Consider the following 17,670-nt stretch of genomic DNA (forward strand, 5'->3'; position numbering starts at 1 on the left):
CTATCTATCATTTATCTATCTGTCTATCTATCTATCTATCTATCTATCTATCTATCTATCTATCTCTCCCCCTCTCATCAACCTATCATCTAGTTACCTGTCTGTCTCTGCAGTTGTCCATCCACTCATCCATGTTTTCTTGATTCATGAAGACGATCACACAGATTATTATTGACTATAATAATGGAAAACAAATTCCACAGTCTTCTACTTGTGCCCTGATGTGTGATCTTTCTTTGAAAGCACATACATGTACATGTAAAAAACATGACTTAACAATGGTGGAAGTAAGATTTTTTTCCTCTACAAAATAAACCATCAGCAAAGACAGAAAATTCAGTGGAGAATGATGACCTTCTAAATTCTTTGCATGACAAAAAAATTGTTGTTTGCAAAAAATTTCAGGGCATTTCCTTGCTCTCCAAAGTCAGGGCAATCAAAGGACATGTTAGGATGTAGGAAACTCCATCCTGTTAGAGGATTATCTCAGATACAGTATGTGAATAGAAAGGGCATTGAAGTACAACAGAAAAAATTAAAAACAAAGTGACCAATTACAAGGAGATTCATAGCACCAAAAGAGTGAGTTAGGTGGATGCCCATATATTCTTTAGGAGTTCATGTGTTGTCTGAGAACCAATGTGCCTGGGTTATACTGAGGGATGATTAACCCTCTAGTCCCGTATTCTAGTTCTGCTTGCAAATAACTTGTAAAAGATGCCCAAGTCTTTTCCTAGATCCCGAAGAGTGAATTAGCTGTCTGCATGTGGAAGAAAGTGAATGTTGAGTTTGGGAGGTGATGGGTAAGCTTTAAGCTTGCAGTAGATATTTTGAAGCTGGTTTCTGGTTTGAGATGACTCCATGCCTAATAGTCACTGTTGCTGGGTGAGTTGTGTCTTCCCAGAAAGTACGTTGAAGCATTCATAGCACTCAGTATATATGAAGGCAGCCTTAGTTAGAAGTAGCATCCTTACAGATACAAAGTTAATTGGGTAGGGTACCTAAACCCAGGGAGACGAGGCAAGAGAGATATTGAGATTGATGTGGAGACAGTCACAAAGGAGGACTTGTGTGACCATGGAGGCAGAGACTGCGATCTTGTCACCACAGCCCTGGGATGCCAGGAATTGCTAGAAGCCACTGGAGCCTTACACACAGCAAAGGAGAATTTCCCTCTAAAAGAGATTTGAGGCAGCATGGCTCTCATAACTCTTTAATTTTAGTGTTCCAGACTTGGGAACTGGGAGATAATAGAGTTATTAGATAATTGTACTTTGGTTCAATGGCCTGGCTGAAGTATTGACTCTGGGTCTTTTGTCAATTAGCAACCCAAGGACTTAACTGATTTAACCCAAGTGGTTATGAAAATTAAGGAAATCAACACTGGGTGTGTGCATACGAAGGTAGATTTGTGAAGATTACTCAGTGGTGAATTAGATAAGCAATTTCAGAGAAGAGAGAGACATGAAGCCAGGTAGCTAATAATCAGGCAAAATGACTCTAGTAGCCAGAACATGGGGTGGTGACACCCCAAGGGAATGAGGTCCCTGTCCCTTTTCAATTCTGGAGCCCAGTTGAAGCAAAGATTGAAAAACCAGGAAATTGCAATAGAAGCTCTATGGAGGGCTTCAAAGTGTTGACTTCAAAGTGTCTATGTGGTAAAAAGTGCATTCTGTCTACTGAGGAGTATCAGTAGGCAGGAGCTGTCGTTAACAAGCAGAGACTATCATGGGATGCTTACATAAACAAGTAGTGAGAACAAAGACTTTTAACATTGAAAATAACCCACAGAGTTTTTTATAACAACACCACTGAAATAAAACTCAATAAACTCTGAATATTAAAACATTATATAATATAAGTAGTGAATACTGGTGCATATTCTCTAAATTCCCAACAATTTAAAAGTACTTCAGGTCATTAATGATATGAAGAAAACATATTTGGCAATTTTTTCTAATTAAAATCCTCATAACTGTTCTTCACTGAGGGAGAACCCTTAGAGGGTGATGATGTCACCAGCAAGGGAGAAGTTTGTGACAGGATCTTGATGTCTGAGTCCCACCCAGATCTGTCTAGGTAGTCTCCTCTTTACTTTATTTATATTTATTTATATTCACAATTATTTACCAGCCATTCAAAGTTTGAGTATTTCCTTAATATGGAGTCTTGTTAGTCCAGCTACTGTGTAAGATCTTCAGCTAAAGAAGTTATGTTTTCAAAGTTAGAAAAAGCAAAAGCAAAAGAGCTAGAGTGGCGGATGCTCAGCTTTGGGTTGTAACATTTGCCGTAGAGCAATAAGGAGAGAATTTGAAACTGGTGATACTGAGAAAGGTAAGGAGGGTGTATTTTTGTGGTTTTGTTTTTGTTTATTTGGTTGTTTTGTTATGTTTTCGTTTGGGTTTTTTATGTTTGGTTGTTTGTTGTGTGTGTGTGTGTGTGTGTGTGTGTGTGTGTGTGTGTGTGTGTGTGGTTTTGGTTTTAGTTTTGTTGTTCAGATGCACACCCTGTGCCACACTGTGGAAAAGGGAAGCAGAGGCAAGCACACGATTGGACTACCTCTATGTTCTATTCGAGTGGAAGACAGGCCAGGCCGTTCATCAAGCAAAGAATCAAGCTACATTACACTATGCATTGTACTTTCTAACAGTTTGTAATGAAGAGCATGGCTTAAGGCCAGATGAAAATTAGTATTAGCTCTTCAAATGGCCTTTCTGTGAGAGAAGTCACATTATTCAAAGGAGATCTCTAACTGGGCACGATGCGTCATTTTCATAAATATCCTCCAGTCAGTAATTGACAACCTAACCTCACACTGCCTTGAGTGGGACAGGAAGCTGGGATGGGGCATTCCTGTTGACAGTGACATTCTTCTTGGCATCTCAGTGACAATGAAGACACTTTTAGGACAAGGGTAGAATTCAGTTACTCTTTGTGTTTTTATGACCCACTCAAGAGATTTCCTCACATGTACTTGGGAAGTGAGTTGGTGGCTGAGGGCTTATGTAGCATTCACAAGGTCCTGAGTGCCACCGCTAGCATTCCTAAGTAAACAAAAACAATCACTAAGCAAAAAGGAAAGTTCTCTTGAGATCCTGTCCTTCTGCTGTGCCCTAAGGGCTTCTTCTGAATCAGCTTAAAAACAGTTGTCTATGCAAAATCTCCAGGGAGTCGTCGTTCTGGGAAATATGCAGTAACGGTCAAGGAGAGATCAAGGCATGTGCATACTCTTGGCCCGTTGTCTGATAGCCTTAACTCCACTGAGGTATCTTTTTACTAAAATGCATGCATTGAACTTCTTCCCAGCACCAGAAACTCCGACCCCAGGTCACCAAGGTTCCCCATGAGGGCAGCATACCTTCTGAAGAAATGCACCCAGATCAGAATGGTATATGAGTCTGTCCTATTCTGGCTCTAGAAGAGAAAGGTGACAATGAGTAGGTGGATGGGACCTGCTTGTCAACCACCAAATCACCAAAATAGCAGTGAGATCTAACCAAGCAAAGCCTAACTTTATCAGGGTATCTTTTTTTCAGACAAAGCTTGATGCTCGCTTTCTAAAATGATGGACAAAAATAGTGTAAGAAAATTGGGGAATGCATTTGTTACTGTAAATACATTTACATGCCACAGCGAGTCTGTACAGACTCATAGTCATATGAAGTTAGTAACTGTTTTGTTCTGGATCACATCAGATGATCATGAAGCAAGCACTGATGACTGTCCTAGACCCTGGCATGTTTTACTAATCCGCTTCCTTTCTTTTTGATCCTAATTTAATACATTTCTCCTCACAAAGATTTCTGTGACCATTGCTCAGAGTTCTAATAAAATGGAACAATAGGGTGTGCTAGCAAGGACCATGCTGTTCGTACACTCCACACCCCAGACCTGCATCCCAGACTGAGCTCTTCTAGTCTATTCTAGACATGTGTAGAGTAGGGCAGGACAGGAGAGACATATAGAGTCAGAAGAGCAGAGCTCGCCCTGCTGACCCCACTGGGCGCTCTCATACCTCCCTGCTCCTTAGAGCCAAAGAGTCACTTCCTGTGCCTTGTCTTTAGAAATGCCTTTCCTTTATTACTACACATTCGCTCATTGAAAATCATCTTTTAGGGTTGGATGGCTCTCTACAATGTGTAGAGTACAGTGGCTCATCTGACCGTGTAAGGCTCTCCGATGTACTAATGGGCAGATCAGTCTTTCAGGTAAGTCATAAAATATTTTAAGCAAGTGTCATTTTTAAATACAATGTTCACTCCTGCAGTAGAATTTCAAGACAAAGGAGGGAGCTATGGTCAGGGGAAGACCACAGTACTTTGGAGCTAGAGGGAACTTCTCTGTGGTCTTCCACACTCAGCGACAGCCTGTTTTAAGGGATGGCTCTGATTCCATGGTGAGAAGTCATGTGTGGTTCTGTAGATATTCTTATAACAGCAGTCTGTCATTTTGACATCCTAGGACACTTGCTTCAGATGATTCATTGTAAATTATTTCCCTTCTGGGCAGAATACTATTTGTAGATAGCTGTGAATTGAGAATAAAGTATTTCTTTCCTAAAGGGAACAACTCTGAAGAGGAGAACGGGCAAAGGACGCAGGTAGGCATGCAGGTGCCACCCTGCCCCAAGTCCCCTCCAGTCTTCAGTCCCATTGAAACTGCATCTGCTTCCACATTAGATGTTTGTTAATCCCTACAGTATCTTGCTGAAACATTTGTCACTATGTATGCCCATGAGTGTGTGCACGGTTATACCTTTAACATAGAATAGTCACAGTCTAAAATTAGCATGTATCTAAAATTCTGTGCATATGCCTCAATGGAGTTCAACTCATTTAACGGTAATGATTAATAGACAATCCTGGAAAATATTTAGGCTTTAGTATTTTAGTATAATTTTAATGTTGCTGAGTTCACCACAAGACAACCACAGCATGCCCTGCAGCGAGCACTTATGGAGATTGCTGTCACAAAGCCTTTTCCCAAGCGCTCACATTAAGTTAGGTTATGCCTCCGATGGCAGACAAAATGGGGTCTGCCATGCCCTTCCCCACATTTACAAATTGGAAATAGAGTCACTGCCAGATGCCATTTCTCCCCCTTTTACAAATTGGAAGTAGAGTCGTGGCCAGGTGCCAAGCTATCAGGCCTCAGTGGTGGGATGGATCTCCTGCCCAGCAGCCTCGCTCTGAAGTCAGTACTCAGATACGGGGTCATTACCACAGCCCTACAATGGACCGGCTGTAACTGTCTTAAGTAGTTTTTGTCAACATTGCTTCTTGAGAGCTTGGCTATAGGGACAGCAAAGACCCAATTTCTATATGTTTAGCATTCAAAAGCCTGACTAATTCAAGATGTTGTGGTACGGGTCTAGTCTTTTATTAAAGAACAGCAAGGCTTGCTTACACCTAAGGCAGCCATATGAGTAAGGAACGGGCATCCCTGTTATGTGAATCTTGAGAGCATAATAGAAGCTGATCGTGAGAGTCTGGGTAGTCGTGGGTTCCTCATGCATGAGGAGGTAGAAGAACTGTGCATGGGGGATTAAGGAGGGGTTAAAATCAGTGCCATCCATGTTAATGACCCCGTTATGTTTTCATACCCACAACAGTACAGACTTGAGAATCCAGAGAGTACCCTTTCTGAATGAGGTGAATGCTTGCTAACATCTGTAGCTAACTACAGGTGTATGGACGTTGCCGACCCTACCAACTTTCCATAGCTATTCTTAGAGGACTTTAGCCCAGTGCCACCCTAACACCCGCCTGATAGCAGCAGGCCCCTTCAGGACCGTGCTTAAGGCTAACTTATTTATGTTATAAATTTTCTACAAATCCTCTGAGGTGTCAGAAGATATCACCTAGACAACAGCTCATCTTCAGCACAGACTTGAGACATCATAATAATAAAGAAGGTACTCCATATCAGTAAAAAAAGAAATGTTTTCGACATGCATGCGCGATTCATTGCGTTATCTGATGCAAGCATGCTCACTGACGGTTTTTTCATTGTCTCATTGCTAAGCTAACATTCTAAAATTCCAGCTTATCATGTCAAGTAAAGTGTGATTAAAATGCCTTTGCTGTGGGTTGCTTTTGGAAATACCCATTTCACCCAAGTTTCTTTTTTTTTTTTTTATTATTAACTTGAATATTTCTTATATACATTTCGAGTGTTATTCCCTTTCCCGGTTTCCGGGCAAACATCCCCCTCCCCCCTCCCCTTCCTTCTGGGTGTTCCCCTCCCCACCCTCCCCCTATTGCCGCCCTCCCCCAACTGTCTAGTTCACTGGGGTTCAGTCTTAGCAGGACCCAGGGCTTCCTCTTCCACTGGTGCTCTTACTAGGATATTCATTGCTACCTATGAGGTCAGAGTCCAGGGTCAGTCCATGTATAGTCTTTAGGTAGTGGCTTAGTCCCTGGAAGCTCTGGTTGCTTGGCATTGTTGTACATATGGGGTCTCGAGCCCCTTCAAGCTCTTCCAGTTCTTTCTCTGATTCCTTCAACGTTCACCCAAGTTTCTAAGCATGTTCCCTGGAGAGAGGTGACCAAGGTAAGGATTCAGCATTGATGCTAGCCCACCCTACCCCTTTTCTCTAATTATGTCTGTGCTTTAAAAGCAACACTTCTCTCACGTAAGAGGAGGAAGAGGGAAGGTAGATTTCCCAGTGATTGTTCTAACTGGCAACTGTCCTTAGAATTTCCACTGCCTTCGGGTTTCAGGTTTGGAACTTAAAACAGCTGTTGACAAAAGAACTGTATTGACCCAAGTCTGACCTTTGACCTCTCCCCAAAACCAATGGAGAGGGGGAAACGGTGGAGGTGAGTAGCCCACCAAGAGCCCGGGGTCCTCTCTTTCCTCAGTTAATGCCAATCGTGTGTGCCTTGGCTTTGCCTGGATTGGCTGAGCTGTTTAAGCAGAGCTGTGGTAATCATTCTGGAGCAGTTTGGAAGGCTTTAGATTCAATTTATGAATGGAGAAAAGAGGAGACTCTGTCACACACATACCCCACAACCCTGAACAATGGTCTAGTCAAAGCATCAATGCTCTAGAAGATGGAAAGCCTGCAGCTATGTTGATTCTGATATAAAGAGAGTGACCCTGTATAGGTGGCCAAACATCAGTGGGGATCTAACACGTTTGTGGGGATTAACATTTTACAGGGCCAGAGACAGGTGTGAGGAAGGGAAAGGCTTTTCCTGCCGACAGAACAACATTTCTATTAAATCAACCTCTGTCCCTTAGACTCATGCTCAGCTCTAGAGAAACAGAACACATGTTCACAGTGCAGCAGCCTCTGTTCACTCAACAAAGCCTCAAGTGCTCCTCTTGGCCTGCAGAAACAGTCCGTGTTAACCTTGAGGAGACACACGTTCAGTTGTTTACTAATCCTGAGCAAGTTGACTGGCTCCCCAAAGAGCTCCATGAATGTGGCTTTAAGCTCCACTCCACACTGTGAGATAAGAGGCACTGAAAGATGAAAATGACAGACTGAAGGAGGGAAACTGAGGCACGTTCTTGTGGTCTCCATCCCCAGTGTCTGCCTATGCTTGTCCTGGACTGAACGATGGAAGCTTAGGTGTGATATTCAGTGAGCAAATACTGTGCTGACCTGGACAAACACATCATCCACATTTGTAGGCAGGCTGTACTGATATTCTTTGCCTCACTGTCTTAGGTCCTTAACTCCACTGAGATATTTTTACTAAAATACCCACGTTTAATTTCTTCCTGGCACACCATGAGCCCCCAAAACCCAGGATGCCAAAGTTCCTCATGAGAGCAGCATTCCCTCTGAAGCGATGCACATGGGTCAGAGCATAGAAATCTGTCCAACTCTATAGAAGAGAAATTTAGAGCAGTATTGTGTGTGCATGTGTGTGTATGTATTTGTATATGTGTGGTGGGTATATGTGTATGTGTGTGAATGCATATGGTATGTATGCATTTTTGTGTAGTATATGTGTGTGTGGTATATATGTATATATGTGTGTTTTTGTGTGTATGTAATATATGTGTATATGTGTGTGTTTGTGTATATGTAAGTTTATATGTCTGTAGTGTGTATAAGTGTATATGTGTATGAAAGTGTCTATGTATGTATGGTGTGTGTATGCAGGTGCATGTGTGTATGTAAATGAATGTGTTGCTAACCTTCAAGGGTTATTCAAATATTTTTTGAAAATGAATTGGTTTGGATTCTCTCTCTCAATGCCATGTGTTTCATTTTGATGCAGAGCTGATGACAGGCTAGACATTCCAACGGGAGTTTAGTTAATTTATCCAATTCCTATCAGCAGAAGCACAGTGATGGGATGCAGCCCTTCCCAGCCAAGGGATTTTCCTTCTCCCAGAGCAGAGAAAGCAAAACAGTCTGTGAGGCTTTGCAAATGGACAAGTTTAGAAATAGTTCTAAGAGTCTGCTTTGCCAAATGTTTCATTAAAAAAAACTGTTTCCTTTCTATTGCATGCCAAAAAAAAGTCACCCCCTAAATATATTTTTCCCGTATCTGGCCGCGTGTCCAAGATTCTTTTTTCTTTTCCAAGAATAAATAAATTTTTCTGGGTTATAAAAATGTCACTTGCTCTATCAGATTAAACATATCTTTATATAGAAGAGGCATTTGAAACATCCCATCAGTGGGTCTATGGAGAAATTCTTCCTTGGGATGACTTTGTGAATTCAGATGAAATGACAAGGTTTGAATTCCAGGCGAGACTTTCAGTGGGAATCTCTGGCTTCTTACCTCACGCTTCCTACTTTGTCTCTCAGTGCCCTTTTACTAGAAAGCATTGAATGAGAATTCATTTTGGTCTTTGACCATAATAATGCCTGGGCTAGGGGCCCTGATGTAAGGGGCTCCATTTTCTCTGTGTGAGCGTAGTTGGGAGGGTTCAGCTGCCAGAGTTTCAAGAACCCTAGCTTTTAATAAGTGTGAACTTGCAAATTAGCTGTCAGGTTTAATAGAAAGCGAATAAAGCCACCTAGAGCTGACCTGATTCCAATCCTCCCCTGGTGTCCTATTGACCCCACTTTGAGGTGGAGCGCAGAGCACTGGGAAACGGCAAAGCCTATGAGTTGCTTGGGTATTTTCTGATTTACCAGCTCAGTTTGGGAATGACATTTGCAAAGTCAAAAGGCTGGGTAGGGAGTCTGGAATGTTGCAAACGGGCCAAAATGGAAAGATGCTTGAAAAAGCAGTAGTATTTATACCTTGAGATGTGCTAAATATTCATAGAGAAATAAACCAAACACATTCTATTTCCTAAAGTTTAACACTATTGATGAAGAACAATTCAGATTGCAGACAAAGGACTTCTAAACTGGAATAGGTTATTACCAGTTAGCACGCTAATTTTTAGTTACTGTTGTTCTGTTGGTGTGTGAAGGGGTGTGGGGAACGTTTCCAGTTCCTTACAAATTGTTCCTTTAAAATGCCCTAATTTGAAAGTTCTTATTACCCCCCTTTAAGCCTAAAACTGCAGGTCTATTTTATTTAGAGAGTACATAAAGATGAGAAATACAAACATTACTGAAATCGCATGGCTATCTGTGTTTTGAAATACCACACAGCTGCTTCAGGCAAACCAAGCCTCTCTCAAAAATTAGCGATCTATTGAGAAACCAGAGGAGGGGACAAGATATTCTGCTTTTCTCCGCTCTTCTGCCATCCTGCCAGAAGCCCTACCAATAACCTCAGCCTCGTCTCTCATCTTACTCTGACATAGTCCTTCCCCCGCCATGCAGAGGAAATTAAGCATTTACATTACGGAAATTATCAAACACCTCAAAACACTTACGTTCTGATGAGCCAGGTCTCCCATGACAAAAATGGTAAAAACCCAACTCGGCAAGTGTGCCTCCTAGGAACGGCAAATCGGCATGGTGATGTACCAAGTCCGAAATAATAGCCCGCATTGGCTCCACCTGGTTTAGTGTCGGTGCTATAAAAAATAAATGGTGGAAACCCAGAGCTGCAGACAGAAACACAAGTCCTCTGTGTGTGTCTTACTTGGAAAGGGAGTAGAAAGAAGTGTGGTCCTGTCTGTGCATCAGAGGGGGGCTTGTCCTGTGCCGACAAGTGGCTGCACGGGGACTGCATGCAGGCTGTCAGGGCATCCATCACTCTGGGCACGGGGCAACGCTCGGTTCGGTTTTCATAAATGGCAGGAAGCTAAACATATGAATGCCTGCTAGACTTCCTCTGGTGCAGAAATGTGACCCTAGGGAATGTCACTGCAGGGTGGGCAAGCTGGGTTCTTTATGGTGTTATCGCCTTTGCCAAGGGATAATTTTCAGCACCAGACTGTCCTGTGGCATAAATAAAGCTAGAAAGTGGTGTGGTGAAGACTGGAAGGTCATCAAGTCTGTGCTCCAGCAAGGAGTGATGCCAGGAAGCGTGAGTATATAACAGCAGCTCGGACAAGGACCAACTGCAAATGCTGCTTATTCTCTGAGCCCAAGATGCACAGAAAATGTGTGAGAGCTACAAAGCTGACACTGTGGTCTGTCCCTTGCAGAGATAGAACAATGACCATGATCATATGGATGAGAAATACAACTCAAAGTCATCAAGAAAGACATCATCTTAGGGGCTGAGGGTGTGAGCTTAATTGGTACAGTGCTTGGCATATGGATGGAGAATATGTGAAGTCAGATTCTCGGCACCCATGTATGAAGGCAGCATGGCCGTGGGGCATCTATCATCCCTGTGTGGGAGGCAGACATAGGAGGATCCCTAGGATTTACCGGCCAGCAAATCTGATCTAATTGGTACGATCCAGGCTCAGTGAGAGATCTTGTCTCAAAAAGTAAGGTAGAGACGCAATTGAGGAAGACATCAGTGTTGGCTTGCAGCCTCTCTATGCACATGTGCAAACACGATGAAATCCTGCACGCGCGCACACACACACAGACACACACACACCAGAGAGAGAGAGTGTGTGTTGAAATCTTTAGCATTCTGTAGGAAAGCACAAAGTCTCCCCCTCCTTGTGCATCTCACACTTTAAACAAAAGCCTCGCCTGAGACTGGTCTTTTGCCTTTCACTCTGCTCTTGAGTTTGTGGTCTTCTCTGGACACAGCATGAAGTAAACAGAAACTATGCTTCTGGTTCCAGTATCTGTTTTAATTACTAGCCACAAATCATACCCTGGCCAGTTGACAGGAGCAAACCCAGCTTGGCCTTCCTGGTAATCACTAAGATGCGTATCTCCTTCGCACCACCCTGTGCTCTCCATTTGATCCTGGTCTGTATCTATTTGTCTTCTGTCCTGCTTTTCAGTCCCCTCGTGCCTGGGCAGCCTTTTCTCCTTCCTGAGTCAGAGGCTTGTCCTGATTCTCTCAGCTTGCCTTCCTTGGCTTCTCAGCCTCTTTGCTTTCTTTCCAGTTTAACTTGTCCCACTGGCTTGTTTCTCCTCCCATTAATATTTGGCGAAGATGATAATGCCTAGTCCTCTGGGGCCTCATCCTGGGTCAAACAGTTTTTGTATAGAGTTTCATCGACACCAAGGATCTTATTTTTCAAACCAGTGGGCTAGCATTTTATGGCTACTCAATTTCTAAGGTAGGTAGGAAATAAAAAGCAACTGACCAACCAAGAAACCAACTGATGACGATGACAATGATGACGATGACAACAACAACAACAACACAAAGCATACACAATGCACCATCAGCATGACTGTGTGTCTGACCTGGCTTGGAACCCTGCTATGACTATTCATTGGTCACTTGGCACGACAATAGTATAGATTTTGTACGTTGCTTTTCCATTCCATTATTGACCATTCATTCTTTTAGTATTCATTAAATCCTTAAATAATTCCCAAGCAAAAAGATGAGAAGTGTCCAGAGAAAACTAGGGTCCATGCCCACATGCAGTTTAATTTAGGGAATCATATAACATCATCCATCAAACCTGCAAACCATAGTGCCTGAGATGTGGAAAATTCTCAAGAGCTTTTAGTTAGTATCAGAGCCATAAAAATAAATGCTTAGCTCAAGTTTTAATCGGATTAGGCTAAAATAATAAATAAGACTGGGGCCGAGGCGATGACATTGTTTAGCATGCAAATATGAAGATTTCTGTTCAAATGCCCAGCATCCACGTCAAAAGCCTGTGTGTAAGAGTGTGCCTGTAATCCTAGAGACATGAGACAGAGACAGGAGGGTTCCCAGGCTGGGCTTGGTGGCCAGCCACTCTAGGCAGTGTGTCAGGTTCAGGTTCAGTGAGACACCCTGTCTCCACAAAGACAGAGTGATAGAGAGGTCTTTTATGTGCTGACCCCACTTCTGAACTCCAAAACATAAAACCTGCTATAGTAAAACAGAGTAAATAAATGGAATCTAGGGAAGAGGGATTATTTCTCATGCATATCTGATACTAAGTAGACACCGAGCATCTCCTGAGCCTGAGCCCACACTAGTCTATGTGTTGTTGCATATCGAGGAACATAGAGAGTAAACCTGTCTACCGGCTCTGCACACCTGACAGCCTCAGCATCCTTGGCCGGCATCCCTTGAACAGAGTACCCTCACAGTGTACGGTGGCTTATAGGTTTGAGCGCTTTGGCCCTGGCTGTAAGAGCTCAGGTTCTCCCAGAGAGACATCTTGTTTACACTCATCTCCCAAAGCAACCTAGATCTGAACTTCAGATCAGAAAGATGGCAGGAGAAAGGTTCTCCGCGTTTCTCTTTATTGGGTACACTGTCATCTTTGAGTTATGTTGTCTTTTCTCAATGTTTCATAACATCCCAGTGAGGTATCCTAGTTCTGCAACTTGCAGCTCAGAGAAAATTTGTCATTGGTAATGAATTTGATCTCACCGCATGCTAGAGATTGTAGGATCTTCTCTCTCTCTCTCTCTCTCTCTCTCTCTCTCTCTCTCTCTCTCTCTCTCCCTCTCTCTTTTGAATACCCAATTCATTATTAATAGCTCAACTGGGGATCAAACTGGTTTCTCTTGGGTTTTGCAAGGATTTCCCAACTAGCTTCCCAATAGCTACCAACTATGACCAAAGCAGATAATCCCTTAGCATGTTACAACACAAGAGTGTATTACATTTGTTTATCCCATAATAAACATCCCCCTTCAGTGATGAGTATGAAACCATATACATAAAAATCGTATACAATGATTTATTGCCTCCCTTATACACAGTATCTTATAACTCTGTTTGTAATTTCCAAAGTGTATTAATCTATGTGTTATTTTCCATAGCTGTTCCCTGCACATGCATGGTTGGACAATGCAAGCTTTGCGATCCCCCTTTCTCCTTATTGCTAGCTTCAACTGTTACTTTCTAAAAGTTCATGAGATTGAATGCCATTATTATTATGTAATTATACTGACATATTGTGATCACATGAGGGAAGGTAGTTTCAAACTATGTTTCCTATGGGCTAAGTTATTGTATTCCTGTGGAACTTGGAATTGCTGTTAAGTCCAATGAAGCCCTTCCCAGATTCCTTAAATTATATTAAGTTTTTAATCTAGCTTTGTTTCATCATATTAGTAGATTATCTGTTCACAGTTCATGACTGTGATGGAAAAAATTGTTGGCTGTTTTCTATTCTGTGTTACTAAACAAAACCTGTGGTTTAAATTGAGATAGGAGAGACTTGATAAATCATTGTTGCTTGAGTCATCATTGGCTCAAACCAATCAAGGAAGTTGTGTCACCTTGAAACTTCTGCAAACTAGTGGCCATACTGAGATGGTTTTTAACTCTCAGGGAATCCTAGAATGAACACATATTACAAATTCAGTAACATTCTACACACTGGCAGCATGGACCTGTTATAGTTAAAAACACAACGATATAAGCATGATGCCATGGTAAATGACCATTATATAATAAGGCTGCTAAGATCAGTTCCTAACATTAAGAATTCTCTACACTGTTAAGTAAGGCTTTCTTCCTAACCATTGGCAGCATGCTTTGGTCATTTGTATTAAGGAATGAGAACTCAGAAAGGAGAGACAGCTTAGGTGTTGGGATAGCTACCTCAGGACTTCTGATAACCATCCATCAATAAGGAAAGGGAAGAGACATGGATAGATATTTGCAGCCCAGCGGAGGTTAGAGGGTATCCGGTTCTAGTTATTTTGAGATGAGCGGGCATACAGGGTGCATTTATTTCCCCACTACCATTTATGTCATTACCATGAAGTAGGAACCAAACATGAAGGATGAAGGAACTGTTCCATCGATGGCCAAGTAGGTGGTGTCAGGACCATCATGAACATGGACAGATAAGAATCCAAGTCTGACTAGAAACATCCCTAAAGCAAAGAGCAATCATAAGTGGCCTTACATTTTTGTTTCATACATTTTTAGACAGGCATCTTGAAAAATATACAGTTCAGTTCCATAGTAGGGTCAACTATCTTCTAAACTAACATTCATGAAGGCAATTATGAATTAAATTAAATTCATGAAGGAAGAATGAGGGACGTGGTAAGAACTTCCCACATGACGCCTTTGTCCTCAAGTAGTACCATTCTGACTTGAGAGTGGCAAGATATTCCAAATCTGTTTAGAGTTGCCATACAAGAGTTAACGGCCTTGTCTTGTTGAACACTTAGCTCAATACTTGAGAATGTAGTATTGATAGTAATATCCATTATTATTATCGTAGATTAAAAACTGAACAGTAGTAACAAATGGCATTCTCTTTTTGGTTTTTCTTTGACATGTTAGATTTTAGGCTAATATAAAAATTTCAGCTCAAGCTGTATGAAGAACACCTGGATGAAAGCCTGTCCAATTGGTTTCTACAGTAACTATCTTTTGTCACAGCGTTTACTGCCACTTTTCAGCCTTCCCCACAAGTTGGGGGAGCTCTGACTCTCAGAAATATGTCTTCCTGTTCTACTTTTGATCTTTCCACAAATCAGCAAAACTTTAACTACATCTATCTCCACTGTAAATATGGCAAAGGAAGCCCGAGGGAAATCATGGAAGAAATAACAAGCTGACAGACACGGAGGAGGGAAAGAGCAAGTGGCTTTTCATCGGGGCCGAATTTCTGCGAAATTTATGGCAGGCCATGTTTTCTCTACACTTAAGCAGCTTGAAGAGTTATAGAAAGATGAATGCCCAGTGAGATAATTCACATTTGCTTATGTCTGAGAGTGCTCCAGCGCGATTATAAAACACGTTCTCGGGGCTGTTTTACACAGTGTGGTAGATTTCTCTGCCTCTTCTCAGTCTCTTTGATCTGATTGGAGTGCACCGGTAGGAGTGGAGCCTGAAGCTAGTGGCTGGGACGAGCTCTGAAAGCTCAGATGACTATCCTGAGACAGAAGGGTGGTTAAGACTATGAAGGCTGAGATCCCAGTATGAGGTGGTTTAGGCTTTCTATGACTACATCACTTCCCCTCCTCAATTAACAACTTATATTAGTGGAGTTATAATTATATTGTATTCATTAAGGATAAAATGTCTCCTCTCAAATTTCCTGTGATGAAGGCCAGGGAGATGGCTCAGAAGGTAAAGTGCTTGCCATATACAAATGTGGCCCTTAGTTTAATCCCTCACAACTTACAAAAAAACATCTAGGTGAGGAGGATATATCTATAATCCTAGTACTGGCAAGGTTGAGACAGGTGGATTCCTAGGGCTTTTTATCTGGCCAGTCTGCCCACATCAGTAAACTCCAAGTTCAGTGAGAGACCCTGTCTCAAAATACAATGTGGAGAGAAACTGAGGAAGACACCTGATGTCAGCCTCTGGTCTTTACATGCACACACACAAATGCATGACCATATACACATACATGTATGAGCACACACACATGCTATGGTGAGGCCTTGACTCCTACACACCTCAGAATGTGACGATATTTGAAGTTAGGCCTTTAAGAGATGGTTCCGTTTAAATGAGGCATTGAGGTGGGTCTTCATCCAATTTACCTAGAATCCTTCTTATAAGGAAATGGAATGAAATGTGGTCCTGCAAAGAAGACACCACAGATGCAAGGACATAAAGACTGACCTCATACACTGAGTGAGAAGGCAGCTCTCTTGGGGGGACATGGACAAAGCAAGGAGATGCTGCAGGGAAAGCATCATCTGCTAGAACCTTGATCTTGAACAACCTGCTTAAATGCCTTCTGGCTCCCAGAAAGCTGAGAAATAAACTCCTATTGTTCAAGCAAAATAAGATATTTTATAGTTTAAATTCTAAGTACAGGATGCAACCACGTTGTAGGTTTACAAAGTTGAATTTAGATACCAGTGCTTGAATGGAAGCTCAACAGGCTGCAAACTAACTGGAATGGACTAAAAGCCCCTAGTGTGTGGATGGTAGTGTCAGGTTAATCAGACTGTGCCCTGGAACAGTGCTTCTCAACCTTCCTAATGCTTTGCCACCGTGACACAGTTTTTCATGTTTGTTGCTACTTTATAACTGTAATTTTCTGCTTCTGAATTGTAATGTAAATATCTGTGGTTTTGGATGGTCTTAGGTGACCCCTGTGAAAGGATCATTCACACACATAACCCCACCACCACCAAAGGGGTCTCAATGCACAGATTGAAAAATACTGTCTTAGCATAAAGGACACTTCTGTCATCTTCAGAGGCAGCTGAGGTGCTAGCATTTGACTGCAGTTGACCATACCTATATGACTTAGACCTAGAGGTCAGATCAATGGTGTCTCTTTGACCTTTGGTACCACTTGCTCTGTACCTGGAAGATCCTGGCTCAGTCGAAGCTGTGGCAAAACTTGTTTTTGTTTGAGGCACACTTTGTAAGTTTTGAATGGCTTGCTTTGAGGTAGGAAGCACTGTTCTCACTTGAACTCGGAAATCAGCATGTAATCATAGACCGTCAGGACACATGACCTTGGCCTCATCAGTTTGTGCCAAGTTTTAATGAAGGGAAATGCCAGGCATTGCCTCGGTGTGTGCAGAGTGGAGTTTCTGGGAATGGCAAGCTGTATTCCTGGTCTCTCCTGCATTCACCAGGAAAACACTTTAATCATGCTGACTTTGGCTTATGCAATACATTCCTGAAACTAGTTTCAGAGTTTACTTTCTATTAGTTTTATATTTCCATGTTTACATCTAATATGTACTATGGCATGTTGGGTAGCAAGATTCTAAAGTCCTATAGATCACTCAAATATCCCTCCACAGGTGAGCCAGAGTCTCCAGGCAGACCCCAGGGACAATCTGACGAGGAGGTTTAGTATGGATTTTGTATCTGTATTCATGTTAGTCATAATAAAGTAAGTTGGTTAGTTATTTCAAAATAATTCTCTCATAAAATGAGATTTTGTTAGTCAACATATCTATCAGTTTTGGTAATCCATGGTGAACAATAATAGCTACATTAATGGAATAGAGTTGCCTTGATAACTACAAGATTTCCTTAGCAGAGACGTAACATCATGTACTCATTGAGAATGAGACTCTGTACTTAAGTAGTTCTCAAAGGAAAACCTGTGGGGAAATATAGGAGAACCCAGTTCGGATGGATGCTATTCTGTAGTAATATGATAACAGGAAGGGTTGGGGGTTTAGAGCCTGGCTTCGTGGGCTACAGGTTAAGCTTTATTTTACAATGCATCCTTAAGGGACTCTGAGTAAGATCCCATGAAACCCATGGGGTTCCATAACCACCACTGCAGTTGGCTACACTCTGAAGGAGGTGCCCT

At 42.1% G+C, this 17,670-nt stretch overlaps 1 long non-coding RNA gene across 1 annotated transcript in view; it reads right to left on the reverse strand.

The window, feature by feature from the left end:
• Positions 1–3,337: 3,337 nt before the first annotated feature.
• Positions 3,338–17,670, reverse strand: part of LOC116914287 — a 66,222-nt gene continuing 51,889 nt past the window's right edge. Inside the window, exon 3 of the long non-coding RNA XR_004389742.1 lies at positions 3,338–3,414. This is a non-coding gene — a long non-coding RNA (uncharacterized LOC116914287). The remainder of the gene's footprint in view (positions 3,415–17,670) is intronic.

Source organism: Rattus rattus, chromosome 13 (assembly GCF_011064425.1).
Source record: "Rattus rattus isolate New Zealand chromosome 13, Rrattus_CSIRO_v1, whole genome shotgun sequence".
Taxonomy (NCBI): domain Eukaryota; kingdom Metazoa; phylum Chordata; class Mammalia; order Rodentia; family Muridae; genus Rattus; species Rattus rattus.